The sequence below is a fragment of the Homarus americanus genome, unplaced genomic scaffold, assembly GCF_018991925.1.
Source record: "Homarus americanus isolate GMGI-L3 unplaced genomic scaffold, GMGI_Hamer_2.0 scaffold52512, whole genome shotgun sequence".
NCBI classification, from domain to species: domain Eukaryota; kingdom Metazoa; phylum Arthropoda; class Malacostraca; order Decapoda; family Nephropidae; genus Homarus; species Homarus americanus.
The window spans coordinates 3369327-3387470 of NW_024735442.1; positions in this window are offsets into that span (position 1 = coordinate 3369327).

Below are 18144 nucleotides of genomic sequence, written 5' to 3' on the forward strand. Positions count from 1 at the left end.
AGGACAACAGGGGTGATATTAACGGTAGAGGACAACAGGTCAACAGGAGTGGTATTAACAGTAGAGAATAGGACAACAGGAGTGATATTAACGGTAGAGGACAACGGGTGATATTAACGGTAGAGAAGAGAACAACAGGGGTAATATTAACGGTAGAGAAGAGAACAACAGGGATGATATTAACGGTAGAGGACAACGGGACAACAGCGGTGAAATTAACGCTAAACTGTGTATATAAAGAGAACAACAGCGGGTGGGAGAAGGGGGGAGGAAGGGGAAGGGGTGAGCTTGACGAGAGAGGAGATGTAGTGAGATTCCCAGTGTGTTGTTTAGCTGAGTCGTGTTGACGGCCTCCTTAGACGGTGACAAAAGACTGGAGACCTTCCCACAACAAACGCACGAGAGGAAAACATTGCCGCTCTTGGTAAGTGACAGATGACGGGTTAAAGTGGGGTTGGGGGGCGGGTGGACAGGACAGGACAGGACACGGGATTCCCTACTTGAGTGACAGTGACGGCTGAGACAACTTGCCACAACAAGGTACTGAGGGAAGGACAGTGTCGCCAGTAAATGTAAACACAGATTTGGCAAGTGTCGGGAAGTGATGTTCGGGGGAGGGAAATTTTGGAAGATCAGGGAGGAGGTGGGCGGGGCAAGAGAGGTGGTGGACGGGGCAAGAGAGGTGGTGGACGGGGCAAGAGAGGAGGTGGGCGGGGCAAGAAAGGAGGTGGGCGGGGCAAGAGAGGAGGTGGGCGGGACAAGAAAGAAGGTGGCAGGAAGAGAGGTGGGCAGGGCAAGAGAGGTGGGTGGGCGGAATAAGAGAGGAGGTGGAGGGAAAAAAGAGATAGTGGGCGGAACAAGAGAAGGCGTGGGCGGGGCAAAAGAAAAGGTGCGGGATAAGAGAGGAGGTGGGCGGGCAAGAGAATGTGGGCGGGCAAGAGAGAGGAGGTAGGCGGGATAAGAGAGAGGTGGCGACAAGAGAGAGATGGGCGGGACAAGAAAGAAGGTGGGCGGGGCGTCAACAGCGCCCTTTGTACCGTCATAAGTAACATTGTTGTGTAATGGGCGACCCAATGAGGCGAAATTGTGGCTAAAGTGTCCACAGTATGTTAATGAACTCCAGTCAACTACCACCAGTCAGTTACCACAGTCAGTTACCGCCGCTTGTCACCATCGCCAAGCACCATCACTACTCACCATCGCTACCTGTACATCTTCAGTTATCGACACGTTTTACACACACACACACTCTCTCTCTCTCTCTCTCTCTCTCTCTGTTATTCCTTCTCATGGACTAAAAAATCTTTAATTTACCAATACAACAAACGTTAAAAATATTCCCAACGTTCCTTATTCATTATCTTATTATCTTTTATTTTCTAATCACCGAGAGACTTTTAGGACTTCTGCTAATTACGTGAGATGAATTGAAAAAAAAAAAAAAAATCCCGATAATTAAGTCGACGAGATGAAAGGCACATTTTTAAAAGACTTTTAAGTTACGTGAATGTGATTTGAGAGCACAGCAGTCATGGAACGAGGGGAGGGTAGGGGGAGAGGTGGGGGAAGGGGGTAGAGAGTGGGGGGAGAGAGGGTAGGGACAGGGGAAGTAGAGGAGAAGGAGAAGGAAGGAGGAAGACACAGAAAGACAGAAGATAGAAAAATAATTAGAACGACAAATGGCAGAACAGAAGAGAAGAGAGTGTAAATGAAGATGAGAGAGAGAGAGAGAGAGAGAGAGAGAGAGAGAGAGAGAGAGAGAGAGAGAGAGACAATGAAATGAGTATACGCCGTCTTAATGGATAAACCAAATTAATTACTCTCGCCTTTCACTCTGAAGATATGAGACCGAGTTTTAACCAGTGTAAGTGTGTGTGTGTGTGTGTGTGTGGATAAACCGACTTCTATTGAACATGTTAAACGACCAGACACGTCATTAAGCCCCGCCTCCACCACCTTGGGCGCCAGGTCCCCTCAGACGTAGGCCTCTAAAAAAATAGACCTCTAGACCTCCTAATTTGGAAGATTGGTCCCCCGGCGCTCCATGATTGGTCGAGAGAATCAGCTAATCACGCTCCACTGTCACAATCGCCTGGCGTGGGAGACTAAAATGGTCTTGATCAATAAGATAATGACTGGTGTTCGGTGCCCGACCTAGAGACTGTGTGTGTGTGTGTGTGTGTGTGTGTGTGATACGAAACAGTTGATAATTACTCTACCTGTGCTATATATTTTACCTGTAATTAATACTTTACCTGTACACCTGTATTCTAAACCTGAATCCATAAATTAGTTTTAATCATAGCACCTGTCACCTCTCCCCTCTCCTCCTGCTGTAGCTCTACCTCTCCTCTCACCCCTCTATTTCTTCTCTCTCTTATCTACCTGTTCCTCTCACCCCTCTGCCTCCATGTCCTGCCTCTCATCCATCAATCATTATATTTTCCCTTCCTCTATTTTTTTCTTCTCCATGTTTCTTCTTTTTTATCATCTCTCTCTCTCTCTCTCTCTCTCTCTCTCTCTCTCTCTCTCTCTCTCTCTCTCTCTCTCTCTCTCTCTCTCTCTCTCTCTCTCTCTCTCTCTCTGCGTCACATTGGTATATTTGTTACGCTACAGTGATACTAGAAAAGTTGCATTGGTACTTGTCGCGTCACACTGGTACTTGTTGCGTCACACCCTCTCTCTTGACCACAGTTGGTTCCTGGTATTGTATTGGTGCAACATAAGCCAAGAATGTGTGGTATGTGTCCTGACCACCACCTCTACCACCACCAGTACTACTACCACCATCCTCACTACCATCACCACCCTCCTCATCACCACCACCACTACCACCACCACCATCATCACCATCATCATCATCATCATCATCACCACCACTATCTCGCCACCACTACCTCCACTACCAAGACCACTATTACTACCACCATCCTTACTACCACTACCACCATCCTTACTACCACCACCATCTACCCACTCATCTAAGGAGGACCCCGTGGCTATGTGGCATAAGAAACGACCTCGTACTTCAAGGTCTGGGGATCGAGGCCCTGTCGGCATAATACCTAAATGGGATAAAGGAATTTACCACACTCACACACTCACATGCACTCACATAGTCACACACACACACACATACTCACTTATTCACACATGCAAACACTCATATAAACTCAAGCTCTCACATGTACACACACACACACAGTACACACGCACTCACATAGTCACTCACATAGTCACTCACACACACACACACACACACACACACACACAAACACACACACCTCTTGATCCACTTACAAATAGCTTTTAATGGTTAGTTTGGTACTGTAATTTGTGAGTTGCAGTTCTCTCTCTCTCTCTCATATGTAAACAGTATATTTAACAAAAAGTTAAAACAGTTCTTGCTACAAAAGACGAAACTACTGATATTTACAAGATCATTTTTTTTGTAATAATTAAAACTCGTCGGCGGCTTTTGTGTGTAAATATACCTGAGGTTCAACACGTATACACTCCCAAAGAAGATCCTGTGTTAGTGTAGGCGTTGGTGGAGTTAACTGAGGCGGCCAAATACAGTAGGTAACGAATGAACAGCATTTAATGAACAGTAAAGTGCTTTGGAAGATGGATGGTGTGTGTGTGTGTGTGTGTGTGTGTGTGTTTGTGTGTGTGTGTGTGTGTGTTTGTTTTCTCAGCAATCGACCTGATAGCGATGGCGGGTGTCAGCAGCAGCGATGGTGGGTGTCAGCAGCGATGGTAGGTGTCAGCAGCAGCAGCGGTGGTGGGTGTCAGCAGCAGCGGTGGTGGGTGTCAGCAGCGATGGTAGGTGTCAGCAGCAGCAGCGGTGGTGGGTGTCAGCAGCAGCGGTGGTGGTTGTCAGCAGCGATGGTAGGTGTCAGCAGCAGCAGCGGTGGTGGGTGTCAGCTCATTGAGAGAAACGCCCTGTTGTGATACTTGCCAGCGGTGATGTTAAAGGCTGATGGGGACCTCCAATGCTTCCTCCTCTCCCGATCCATAGTTGAACCTACCGACCTGTTATTCGAATCCTTAGCTCGAATCTCCAGTTCGAATCCTTAGCTGGAATCTCCTGCTCGAATCCTCTCTTTGAATCCTCGGCTCACTAATCTACGTTTATTCTTCAACAGGCAGTAGCTGATGAGGCGTTAAAAATAACTTAATATGATTAGGTTAGGTTAGTGTAACTGTAGGGTATAGGATTGGTTAGATTAGGTTAGGTAAGGTAGAATAGGGTAGTTAAGGTAAGGTAGATTTGTTTTTTTAGATTACCCCGGAGGGAGCTAGTTTACTGGGCACCCGCTTACAGCCTGTGCAAGGTGAAGCGCAGAAGCGTTTACAGCGCCCATCCGGGAAGCATGCGGAGTTCATGCTTGCCTTTATGACTCGTGCATTAAGGGCGCAAAAGCCTGAAGGGTCATGGGTTTTGTCAGCAAGTTACATAAAGTGACAGAATGACGAGTGTGTGGGGGGAAAATTCCCGGTATAATTTATCGGCTTATGACAAAGCGTGGCAGGTCCTTAATAATGTCAAGTGCCAGGCCATAGACATTGATAGTATTGAGGGACATACCTTTTAGTGTGATGTGTTGGCGCGTACGTCGGTAGTGTCGACTTCAAGGGGGACGTCGAGAGGTTGGTAGGGGACGTCCTTCTTGGCGTAGATACGTAGCCCACTAGCATGTCCGCAGGGTAGTCAATTGATGTGGAGAACTGGAGCGGATTTATTTTCAGGTCACCTGAAGAATAAACACCCTATCGATACCTTGGGGTTAGGTTAGTGTTTAATCAGGTAAAATAAGATGGGGTGCTTAATCTTCAGGTGATTCGTATTTTCTTATTTCTCACACTAGATTAATATGAGAGAACGTCTTTCACAGGGTAATGGAACACTCAAAAGTCAAGCCCCGAGATGCTTCAACAAAATGAATCTTTTTACCATTAATAGAAACATAGATTAATTCATTACTGTTTACGTGTGATAGTTGTAAACACCATCTCATTCATGGTCGGATGTATGGTCGTCATTCATGGTCCGATGTATGGTCGTCACTCATGTATGGAACGTCACTCATGGTCGCCACTCATGTATGGAACGTCACTCATGGTCGCCACTCATGTATGGTCGTTGCTCAACAGACGACCACAAAAATGGACATATTTTCCTCGTGTGTTTCAGTATCAGTAGTTGGTCCTGTCTCTGGTGGTGAGATGAGGGGGGGGGTGATAGGTGGGGAAGGGAGAGGTGGTGGGGGGTGGGAGGGGTGGTGGTGTAGGGGAGGGGAATTGATGGTGGAAGGGGAAATGGTAGTAGTGGGGGGGGAAGGGGATGTGGTGGTGTGGTGGGGAGGAGGTGGTAATGGGGGTTGTGGAGGAGGAAGGAGGAGGAGGAAGAGCAAGAGGAGGAGGAGGCGGCAGAAGGAGGGAGGAGAAGGCAGAAGGAGGGAGGGGCAAGAGATGGCGGCTGGTTTGATCTTTAATGAGAAAAAAATATTACTGTCAATGATATAAGCGAAGATCCCCAGCAAGCACTGTGTGTGTGCGTGCGTGCGTGTGTGTGTGCGTGCGTGCGTGCGTGGAGTGATATAAGAGGGTACTAGAGGTGGGGATATATACAGTATGCATTATAAGGTCAGTTGGTGGGTATTTTAATGTTTGTCTGTGATTGTTTTGTAAATAATGTTGACAGAAAACAACAACAACACCTACAAGAGCAACACTAACACCACCACCAGCAACAACAACAACTACAACAATAACTACAACAACAATAACTACAACAACAAACAAAATTCTTGATTCACCACAACACATTATACAGTTGTCTCTACTTAATTTACTCACTAGATCATTAAACTTTTATATATGCTTTTATAGGAGGTGTAGCCATAACCTCCCACACCTCCCTGTAGCCATGACCTCCCACACCCCTTGTAGCCATGACCTCCCACACCCCTTGTAGCCTTGACCTCCCTCACCTCCCTGTAGCCATGACCTCCCACACCCCCTGTAGCCATAACCTCCCACACTTTCTGTAGCCATGACCTTCCACACCCCCTGTATCCATGACCTCCCACACCCCTGTATCCTGACCCCACACCCCCCTGTAGCCTCCCCACACCCTGTAGCTGTGACTTCCCACACCCTGTATCCATGACCTCCCACACCTCCCTGTAGCCATGACCTCCCACACCCCTCTGTAGCCATGACCTCCCACACCCCCCTATGTACCCATGACCTCCCCCCCAGACCTCCTGACCTAACCTAACCTCACACACTTTATATTCCCTCCTCCCAAGAACAACAAATTGTGTGTTTATGTTGAAGTGATATGATCGTAACTGCCGTGTAAAGCGAACCACTTGTTAACCTTGAACTTATGTAGTGTTTCTGTAGCTGTCATGATGGAGTGTTTCTGTAGCTGTCATGATGTAGTGTTTCTGTAGCTGTCATGATGTAGTGTTTCTGTAACTGTCATGATGTAGTGTTTCTGTAGCTGTCATGATGTAGTGTCTCTGCAGCTGTCATGATGTAGTGTTTCTGTAGCTGTCATGATGTAGTGTTTCTGTAGCTGCCATGAAGCTATGTAGTGTTTCTGTAGCTCTCATGAATGTATGTACTGTTTCTGTAGCTGTCATGAAGCTATGTAGTGTTTCTGTAGCTGGAAAGATAAATTTAGCTTCCATTAAATCTGTGTCCTGGAAATGATTCAAGTTTTATGTGTTTTGTTTATGTTTGACTTTATGGCTTCATTAAAACAGGTGTGTGTGTGTGTGTGTGTGTGTGTGTGTGTGTGTGTGTGTGTGTGTGTGTGTGTGTGTGTGTGTGTGTGTGTGTGTGTGTGTGTGTGTGTGTGTGTGTGTGTGTGTGTGTGTGTGTGTGTGTGTGTGTGTGTGTGTGTGTGTGTGTGTGTGTGTGTGTGTGTGTGTGTGTGTGTGTGTGTGTGTGTGTGTGTGTGTGTGTGTGTGTGTGTGTGTGTGTGTGTGTGTGTGTGTGTGTGTGTGTGTGTGTGTGTGTGTGTGTGTGTGTGTGTGTGTGTGTGTGTGTGTGTGTGTGTGTGTGTGTGTGTGTGTGTGTGTGTGTGTGTGTGTGTGTGTGTGTGTGTGTGTGTGTGTGTGTGTGTGTGTGTGTGTGTGTGTGTGTGTGTGTGTGTGTGTGTGTGTGTGTGTGTGTGTGTGTGTGTGTGTGTGTGTGTGTGTGTGTGTGTGTGTGTGTGTGTGTGTGTGTGTGTGTGTGTGTGTGTGTGTGTGTGTGTGTGTGTGTGTGTGTGTGTGTGTGTGTGTGTGTGTGTGTGTGTGTGTGTGTGTGTGTGTGTGTGTGTGTGTGTGTGTGTGTGTGTGTGTGTGTGTGTGTGTGTGTGTGTGTGTGTGTGTGTGTGTGTGTGTGTGTGTGTGTGTGTGTGTGTGTGTGTGTGTGTGTGTGTGTGTGTGTGTGTGTGTGTGTGTGTGTGTGTGTGTGTGTGTGTGTGTGTGTTTAAAAAGTCGTATATTCTGTGTTTTGGGTCAATATTTCTATTAAAACGACTACTACTAATACTACTACTACAATTATTAATAAAAATAATAATAATAAACTTTACGTCACATGTTCGCGTTCAGTTAAAGTCGTACTCCCGATATACCCCTGAATGCTCTTCCACAGCTTCACGACCGCTGACACACTACTGTAAGCTGCCACGCCATCATGGAAACGTCATGAGAGGTAAAATGGCCATCAGCTTACCAGTTTCAATCGAATTTTGACCATTATTGACTCTTCCCCGAGGCCTTGAGATGACCAACGTCCCTCTCGAGTTGTAAGATAATGTTAAGCCACTTTTAGAGGTCAGGGATGTATATGGTAATACCGAGTTCCTTAACATCTGGTGAAATCGCTCTTGTTTTGCGTCAGTAGTTTCTGCCAGGTGAAAGGGCTATTAAATGCCATACCATTCACCTGCCGACCCTCATCTGGTTAAAATCACAGCATTTATACTCTATATATAAAAAAAACTAAACATTGAAAGAAATTTATTAATATTTGCGTAAGATAACCAGTTTTTTTTTCTATTTAGTTGACAAAAAAATATATTGCAAATGATGGAAGTTTATTTGGCTCAGAAGACAGACAATTCAACCCGGTCTTAGTGTGTGCTTAAACAACGTGACACTGATTACACCTGTCTGTACGTACCTGAGTGAGATATACACCTTTTATGTATACACTTAACTGAAACAAATACTCTCATTGATGTATGTATAGTCATGCATACACTCTTATTAATGTATAATGTATAGAATCATTTAGTCAACAAGTAAGACCGATAGTCAGATATTTTTGAGATCAAACGGTTGATTTAACTTTCTTATTGATTATTTTTACTTAAACCTTTACTGTGTCTTACTTACTTTTTTGAGAATTATTTATCTTACACTTTTTTGTATTATTCTGGGTTTTTTTTACTTAATATAATTTATTTATTTATTTATTAATCTCTCTTCCTTATTTATTATTTTTTTCCAATATTATTCAACTTATAATTTGGGTTTTCATTGTATATTACATTTTCTTTCTTTCTTTCTTTCTTTCTTGTTTTATCTGTATTTTTATTTATTTTTTTACTGCTTGTCTTCCCTGGCCAGTTGATCTAAACTTTACGTGACCTGAAGCCGTGTTTTGACTCCCTCCCTCCCTCCCTCCCTCCCTCCTACACCCTCTCTCTCTCTCTCCTCCCCCTCCTTTCCTCCTCCTCCACCCTACCTCCCTCCTCCCCTACCTTCCCCCTCCCCTTACCTTCCTCCTCCTCCCCACCTCCTCCCCCTCACCTCCCTCCTCACTCTCCTCCTCCCTCACCTCCTCCCTCCCTCACCTCCTCCTCCTCCTCCCTCCTCCCTCCCTCCCTCCCTCCCTCCCTCCCTCCCTCCCTCCCTCCCTTAACTTCCTCCCTCCCTCCTCCTCCTCCCCCTTACCTTCCCTCCCCCTCCCCTTACCTCCTCTCCCTCCCCTTACCTTACCTCCCTCCCTCCCTTTACCTTCCCTCCTCCCTCCCCTCTTTACCCTCTCTCCCTCCCCTTTAACTTATTTTTTCCAGCCCTCCCTCCTCACCTCCCCCCCCTCCTTTCTCTTCTTCCTTCATTCTTCCCTTCCCCTTCCTTCCCTCTTATTTCCTCCCTCCCTCCTCCAAGACCCTCCCAGCTAATACACACACAGTCCACAGCGCCACACAACAGTCACAGCTACACAACAGTTCCTGAAGTACACAACAGTCACAAGAAGCATACAACAGTCAAGAAGTTCACAAACAGTCACAGCTACACAAGTCACACAACAACAGCTACACAACAGTCTCAGCAACACACAACAGTCAGCTCAGCCACACACAACATGCACAGTCATGGCTACACAACAGCTACACAACAGTCACAGCAAACAGCTCACAGCTACACAAGACAACAGTCACAGCCACACAACAGTCACACAGCTACACAACAAAGTCACACAGCTACACAACACACAACAGCCCAGCACAACAGTCACAGCTACACAACAGTCACAGCTATGCCAATAGTCACAGCCAGCCAATGTCACAGCCACACAACAGCTCTCAGCTGGCTACAGTCACAGCTACAGCTACAGTGTCAGCTAGACAACAGCTAAGCTGATTTCCAGAGGCGTGTTTATCGACATGTGTTGGGTCGGGTGTAAAGATTCTTGATATCAGCAAAACCAGAGAGGACTTTGGTGGGGTTGGGAGGGGAGGTAAAAGGGGTGAGATGGGTGGGGTGAGAGGTGGGTGTGGGGTGAGGGGTGAGGGGGTGAGGTGAGGATAAGGGAGGGGGAGGTAGAGGTGGAGGGTAGTGAGGGGTGAGGGAGGGATGAGGAGGGGTTAGTTGCAGGTGTTTGGGGTGTTAAATAGGTTGGTGTGTGTGTGTGTGTGTGTGTGTGTGTGTGTGTGTGTGTGTGTGTGTGTGTGTGTGTGTGTGTGTGTGTCCCCTCACTAGGTCTTCTGGGCCACACTCACTTAGATAACACACCCATGATACCAGTTTAAGTGTTTGTCCAGTGGTCCAATGGTTGGTAACGTAGGTGTGTTTATCCATTGGTGCAGTGGTACGGTGTACGTGGTTAGCCTCAGGTGTGTTGGTAAATTTCAAGGGGGTATTTTTATTATGGCTTTCATGTTTCTTGGTAGGGGCGTAGGTACAGTACACGGACGATAAGTACAGTACACGGACTATAAGTACAGTACACGGACGATAAGTACAGTACACGGACGAGATTAGTAATACAGGCACGACCCGATTGTAATTGTGTGGATGTGATGTTCGAGGAAGTATCGTGTTGTCGATCTTTAATGAAACGTTATAATTGGGGGGGTATTTAGTCTTTAATTACTGTACTGTATAGGGAAAAGATGGTATTATTATTCATGCACGTAAACACACACACACACACACACACACACACACACACACACACACACACATGCACGCAAACACACACACACACGATAAATTTCCGGTAAAAATATTTGTCTTTTAACTCTAGGGGTAAAAAATAAGGTGTGTGGCAGAGCTTTGACACAGTTAATTGATCCGTAAGTTAAAAAGCGGCAATAAATGTTGGAAATAGTGAAGTGATGTGTGGCCAACCCGGCACTCACGTCACAGTCAATTTCCAATTATAAAAGTGGTAATTAGACGTGAGTGTTGACAGTGCAGCAGTTTAACATTGTAGCAGTTTAACATTATAGCAGTTTAACATAGTAGCAGTTTAACATTGTAGCAGTGTAGCAGTGTAGTGTAGCGTAGCAGTGTAGGTGTAGCAGTTTAACATTGTAGCGGTGTAGCAGCTTAACATTGTAGCAGTTTAACATTGTAGCAGTGTAGCAGTTTAACATTGTAGCGGTGTAGCAGTGTAGCAGTATAGCGGTGTAGCAGTTTAACATTGTAGCAGTGTAGCGGTGTAGCAGAATAACAGTGTAGCCAAGTGTACCGAGCAGTGTAGTCAGTGAAAGTGTTTTAATTAAGTGGCTTTGTGATTATCTCTTATTATTTATGAAGATTAAATGGAATATTTTAATTACGATTCACTTGAGTTATATTTGACTGTCCGTATGTGAATCTGTCTGGGTATTGCGCCAGGTACTATGATGGTTAGTGTCACAGGTCACCCTTGTAAGTAAATAATCCCCGTGTTGTTGGCTGACCTCACGACACTGTATGACGGGTTCTTGTGACAGCTAATGACGGGTGTGTTAGTTAGACAGACAGTGAGTTCTTGTGACAGCTACTGACGGGTGTTTTAGACAGAGAGTTCTTAGTTCTGGTGTTATGAGACAGAACTCAGAACATATGATGATGCTGTCAGAACACTGTATAGCAACTGTTGGTTTCGTCTTCACGTGAGTACTGTCCAAAGGTTAGAGGTCGGCTGCCTGTATATGCCTCTGCCATGTCCTCCCTTCTTCAGTGTCTTCTATAACCTAACTTAACCTCGCTTAACCTAACCTAACCATGAGGCCACAACGCACCAATAACTACAGTGTTAACCCCTCGTATTATATTATTTTTTTGTACCTGTGGGTTGCGTGCTTCTGCTAATTACCTGCTTGGCTCACCTGAACCACCTGAATAATTGTAGTCATCTCCCTTATCCATCATACACGTAGGACAGCACTACCAGGCGTACCAACACTACCTGTCTCTTGTGTACCGCCAGGGCTACCAACACTACCTGTCTCTTGTGTACCGCCAGGGCTACCAACACTACCTGTCTCTTGTGTACCGCCAGGGCTACCAACACTACCTGTCTCTTGTGTACCGCCAGGGCTACCAACACTACCTGTCTCTTGTGTACCGCCAGGGCTACCAACACTACCTGTCATTCATAGCGATTATGTACCCTCAGAGCTACCAACAACACAGAATCAGGGGAGAGGTGGGAGGGACGAGGTGTCTCCTTGGTAACACTGCAGAAAAATATCACAAACCTGACAACACTGCAGAAAAAAATATGATAAACTTGGCACCACTGCAGAGAAATATCACAAACCTGGCAACACTGCAGAAAAAAATATCACAAATAAGTTATAATTTTTTCTCAAACTATTTACTCTTTTACCCTCAAAAAATAAATATATGTTTATTAATTAACTCTCTTAGCTAAATTCATTAATAAAGACCTGATAACATCTTAAGTTAATGACCTCTGGGGATAAATTTACAGATAAGTTTCTTGGTTAACTTTCAATTATTATTTTTTCAATATATTAAGGATATAATTTTGATTAGTTAACTGTTGTTGTATATTTGATTATATAACAATCGATAAACAACCGTATTAACCAATCAGATGCATGTTATTAATACGAAAATCCTCATCAGCCAATCACATGCATGTTATTAATACGACAATCCTCATCAGCCAATCACACGCATGTTATTAATACGACAATCCTCATCAACCAATCACACGCATGTTATTAATACGACAATCCTCATCAGCCAATCAAACGCATGTTATTAATACGACAATCCTCATCAGCCAATCAGATGTTGTCAGAGGAAAAACAAAAGAACATCAGAGTTTCATTTACAGAAGAAAAAAAAATAACTTGAACAAATTTCTTTCCTATAAGAGAGTTTAATCAGTCACTAAAACGATAAACCAAACAAGAAAATTAAACCTCGTTAGAACAGAAGTAAACCCTGCCCGCGAACCGTTATCTTGGCTGGGTAAATATTGAACCAGTGACCTTGTTATGGTAAGTTAATGTAGGTCGTTATATTTTAAGCCTCAAATCATTTTTTTTTTTATCATTGAGCGAACCGGTACCATGGCACAAGATCTTACTTAACACGGGACAAACAAGGGGTGGCACAAGACAGCAACAAGACCCTCTCCTCTCTCACTAATCAAGTAACATAAGCTACTTGATAAATAAACAAGACTTTGATTTTATAAACAAGTGATCAAAACAAAGATTGATACAAATATATGATATTTAATGAACTTGTCATATACTCACTACCACCATCACCCACACTACCACCATCACCCACACTACCACCATCACCCACACTACCACCATCACCCACACCACCACCATCACCACACCACCACCATCACCCACACCATCACCCACACCATCACCCACACACTACCACACATTACCACCATCACCACACACCACCATCACCCACACTACCACCATCACCCACACTACCACCATCACCCACACTACCACCATCACCCACACTACCACCATCACCCACACCACCACCACCGACCAGCCGCTTATGACGAACACCAGACCATGATGAAGAAGCAACCGAATTACATAGCAACTTGGTACTCCTTCCCTCCCTCCCTCCTCCCTTCTTCCCTCCCTTATGACTCCCTCCCTTATACCTTCCCCTCACCCGCATTCACCTTACCTGCCCGCCTGCCCTCACACCTGACAGCCCCCTCTCTCCCTTATATTCCTGTTCTCCCTCACACCTTCCTTTTCTCCTCGTCTCCTTATCTCTCTCACATCATCTCTCTCCCTCTTATCTCCCTGTTTCTGTCCTTGGGAGAGGGATAGAGAGCAGTTATCCATCATCACTATCCTTATACTATCCATCATCACCATATATCACCACCCACCGTCAATATCACCACTACCCACCTCTACATCCCATCACCACCACCCATCACCATCACCCTTCACCACCACCCTTCACCACCACACCACAACCACCACCCTTCACCACCACTATCACCACCACCCTTCACCACAGCACCGGCGCCTCCATATCGCCTGGTGGTCACACAATAACTGTCCCCGGGTGCTGGTGCTCCAATAAGACGGCTCTTGACGCCTCCACTGAAGACGACACGTTGGGGGTTTCAAACCAGAGGTGGTAAAACTGCCAGTGTGGGGCTGTCTTGTTTGTTGTTTACACTGGTGACTTGTTGTTTACACTGGTGACTTGTTGTTTACACTGGTGACTTGTTGTTTACACTGGTGACTTGTTGTTTACACTGGTGACTTGTTGTTTACACTGGTGAACATTATATTGGTGTTTACACTTATGACTTCTATGACATGGTTGCTTACAGAGATGATCATAGTGTTATTGTTTACAACGGCGTTCTTGCAGTGTTTTTCATATAGTGGTGAAGTGGACAGTGTTCTTTATGTTGTTGTTTACAGTGTTCTTTATGTTGTTGCTTACAGTGTTCTTTATGTTGTTGTTTACAGTGTTCTTTATGTTGTTGTTTACAGTGTTCTTTATGTTGTTGTTTACATTGTTCTTTATGTTGTTGTTTACAGTGTTCTTTATGTTGTTGTTTACAGTGTTCTTTATGTTGTTGTTTACAGTGTTCTTTATGTTGTTGTTTACAGTTCTTTATGTTGTTGTTTACATTGTTCTTTATGTTGTTGTTTACAGTGTTCTTTATGTTGTTGTTTACATTGTTCTTTATGTTGTTGTTTACAGTGTTCTTTATGTTGTTGTTTACAGTGTTCTTTATGTTGTTGTTTACAGTGTTCTTTATGTTGTTGTTTACATTGTTCTTTATGTTGTTGTTTACAGTGTTCTTTATGTTGTTGTTTACATTGTTCTTTATGTTGTTGTTTACATTGTTGTTGTTGTTTACAGTGTTCTTTATAGCTTTGATATTTAAAGTGCCCTTGTGTTGTTGCTTACATTCATGTTATTGTTAGTGGTGGCACCCAGCTGCTAGTTAGTAGTGACACTCATCTGATAGTAGTGGCACCCATCTACTATTTATTAGTGGCAATCATCTGCTAGTTAGTAGTGGCACTCGGCTGCAAATTAGTAGTGGCACCCAGCTGCTAGTTAGTAGTGACACTCATCTGATAGTAGTGGCACCCATCTACTATTTATTAGTGGCAATCATCTGCTAGTTAGTAGTGGCACTCGGCTGCAAATTAGTAGTGGCACCCAGCTGCTAGTTAGCAGTGGCACTCAGCTGCTAGTTAGTAGTGGCACTCAGCTGCTAGCTAGTAGTGGCACTCAGTTGCTAGTTAGTAGTGGCACAGCTGCTAGTTAGTAGTGGCACTCAGCTGCTAGTTAGTAGTGGCACTCAGCTGCTCTTGGTGGTGTAGACACGTGTTTGTCAGTGGCACTTCGTCGTGGTCGAGCTGTGTTGGCCATCACTCACAGCCCCTTGTTAGTGGTAGTGACAGATGGCGGTGGTGGCAGGTGGTGGTGATGGGGATAGATGGTGGTGGTGGCAGGTGGTGGTGATGGGGATAGATGATGGTGGTGGTGGTGATAGGTGGTGGTGGTGGCAGGTCGTGATGATGGTGGCAGGTGATGGTGGTGGCAGGTGGTGATGATGGTGGCAGGTGGTGATGGTGGTGGCAGGTCGTCGTAAGTGGTGGACGAGTGATAACTGGGAAGGCTGTAACACACAGTTTATTTTTTCTAGATACACTCATTAATATAATTTACTTATTATTATTATTATTATTATTATTATTATTATTATTATTATTATTATTATTATTATTATTATTATTATTATTATTAAACAAGATCAATCATTATTTCCTAGACGTATTATTTGCTATTGGAAATCTCAGGTATTCACTCACCTGAACGCTGGGCCCAGGTAACGAGACTAATTAATTAAGTAACCCAAATATTGAATGTGTATTGTGAAGCAAAATTAATTAACTGAATAAAGAAAAATAATTAGAGAAAGTCTAGATTTTGAAAGAGAAACAAAAGTTAATTGATGACTTTGTTTTAGTGATGATCTTATGTTAGTGATGATGACTTTGTGTTAGTGATGATGACTTTGTGTTAGTGATGATGACTTTGAGTTAGTGATGATGACTTTGTGTTAGTGATGATGACTTTGTGTTAGTGATGATGACTTTGTGTTAGTGATGATGACTTGGTGTTAATGATGACTTTGTGTTAGTGATGATGACTTTGTTAGTGATGATGACTTTGTGTTAATGATGAAGACGTTGTGTTAATGATGAAGACTTTGTGTTAGTGATGATGACTTTGTGTTAGTGATGATTTTATGTTAGTGATGATGACTTTGTGTTAGTGATGATAACTTGGGGATATTGTTCTCTTTATTTCCCGTTCATTTCCCTTTTCATCCGTCCGTCCTTTCGTCTCCATTCGTCCGTTTGTCTATCCGTCTATCCTTCCCTTCATCACTAATTTCATATCTCCTTTAAATCATGTTTTTCTTTTATCCTCTAACCAGTATTTTCTTTTATTCATTATTGTTACTTTTATCTTCCTCAATCATCATGCTTCACTTATTTCTATTCACTATCCCCTATTCACCATTTATCTCTATTCATTATGTTTTGTCTTCCTTAAAAAATCTGTAGTTCGAGAGATAATATATAATGAGGTATTTATTTAAGCTTTATTATGGCCAAATTACCAGATCAACTTTATAGAGTTGTGACACACCTCTGGCAGCCACCACGACACTGACACCTACACCTGGCGTTAAGAAACCTAATCCATCCACGAGGAAGGTTGAGACATTAGCCAGTGCCGAGGGTGTCATATTGCATCGTCAGTGTGGCACCTTTATTAGGAGTGTAGTCCCTGCAGGAGTAATGGCCACCAACGCAGTAGTAGTGGGTCGACCTTACCCCAGAAGTTCGTGACATCCCCATTAGGAATATGGTACCCAAGCAGGATGGCGATGCACCCAGTAGGAATAGTGCCACTCTATTTAAGGCTGTGGCACCTCCAGTTGGAATGTGGAACCCTAGCAAGATGCTTCATATAGGATTTTGGCTTCCTTGGCAGAAGTATGGCGCCTTCACCACACCCCTGGTGCCCCCAACCTGACCCTTGCACCACCAGCACAGTCCTGGCGCCTCGACGTGGCCTAAGCACTTTCAACACAACCATGGCGCCCCTTAGCATGACCCTGGCACCCCTAGCATAACCCTGGCACCCCATCATGACCCTGGCACCCCCAAGATCCTGTCGGCGTGAGACAGCGTTGTCTGGTAGGGCTCCCAGCACTACCCGCCGCGCGATCAAATTGCTAACCTAAACACTCCTGGCCTGTAGGGATTGAGTTCACTTTTTCGTGTTATTTTTTCCTCCCCTTCGGCCTTGACTCTTAACACCGGAGCAGAAGCCGTTCATAAGACACCCACAAGGTCACCGAATATCTGATTCTAAATGGATTTCTCTGACTGGGGTTCCTGGACTACATCCTTACCGTGTTTCTGTGGATCATGCATGGGAAAGTTTATTAGTTTCGTTGTGACAGTCTCCAGCTCTTCTCCTTCCTTGTCTCCTAGCTCTCTCTCTCTCTCTCTCTCTCTCTCTCTCACGACACGACACAGCGGATTCACGACAAAAGTTAAATTGTGTTTCTTTATTCCTTCGTGAGATTTTTTTTGCCTTTGCCATCCGAGCTCTTCTACTGGACCACCTGAAGATTAGCCCTCCCCCTTAGCTTATTTCACCTGATGATTGAACACCCTAACTCTTCCTGGAGGGTTAGGTTAGGTTAAGTTTGGTTAAGTTTGGTGGGGTAAGGTGAAGTTATCTGAGGTGAGGTAAGGTAAGGTTAGGTAAGGTTAGGTGAGGTTAGGTTAGGTTAGGTTAGGTTAGGTTAGGTTAGGTTAGGTTAGGTTAGGTTAGGTTAGGAATCCATCAAACCGTTAATAATCGGATGTTTTACTACTAACAACTTAACAAGGGACAAGGTAAGGTAGAGTCACTGTGCAAGTTTGATGCCATTCTCTTGCCATTGTGTCACTGTGTAAGTTAGCTGTGGCCTCATATCACTAGTTCGAGGAAAAAGAATTAAAAGGTCATATTCGGGGGTCAAAGGTGGCACCATGTTGTTTAGGGGTCGTGTGTGTGTGTGTGTGTACGTGCGTTAAGAAGCGTTTACACTGTATATTTGGGTACAAAAAATTACATGTGTTGGGGGGGAGATAAACATCTATCCAACACACTTGAATTTCTTGTATATGTTTAACTTCAGAGGTTGACCTGACACTTGAGTTTTAGGCCCACACACACACACACACTATATACACGCACACACACACATTACATACACACACACACACTATATATACACGCACACACTATATACACGCACACAATCACACACACTATATAT